Here is a 618-nt window from a genome sequence, read left to right on the forward strand (position 1 = left end):
CTCCCTCCTCATAGCAACACACAGACCCCTCCTGCTATCCCCATAGCAACACCAGACCCCTCTCCCACTCCATAGCAAACATCGCACCCCTCCTCCCTCCTCATAGCAACACCAGACCCCTCCTCTCTCCTCATAGCAACACCAGACCCCTCCTCTCTCCCATAGCAACATCAGACACCTCCTCTCTCCCCATAGCAACACCAGACCCCTCCTCCTTCTCCATAGCAACACCAGACCCCTCCTCTCTCCCCATAGCAACATCAGACCCCTCCTCTCTCCCATAGCAACACCAGACCCCTCCTCCTTCTCCATCAGCACATCACATCCCGCCTCCCTCTCATAGCAACACCAGACCCCTCCTCTATCCCATAGCAAACACCAGACCCCTCCTCCCTCTCCATAGCAAACATCACACCCCCCTCCCTCCTCATATCAACACCAGACCCTCCTCTATCCCCATAGCAACACCAGACCCCTCCTCCCACTCCATAGCAACATCACAACCCCCTCCCTCCTCATAGCAACACCAGACCCCTCCTCTATCACCATAGCAACACCAAACCCTCCTCCCTCCTCATAGCAACACCAGACCCCTCCTCTATCCCCATAGCAACACCA

This window comes from Anomaloglossus baeobatrachus, chromosome 11, assembly GCF_048569485.1.
Source record: "Anomaloglossus baeobatrachus isolate aAnoBae1 chromosome 11, aAnoBae1.hap1, whole genome shotgun sequence".
Classification (NCBI taxonomy): Eukaryota; Metazoa; Chordata; class Amphibia; order Anura; family Aromobatidae; genus Anomaloglossus; species Anomaloglossus baeobatrachus.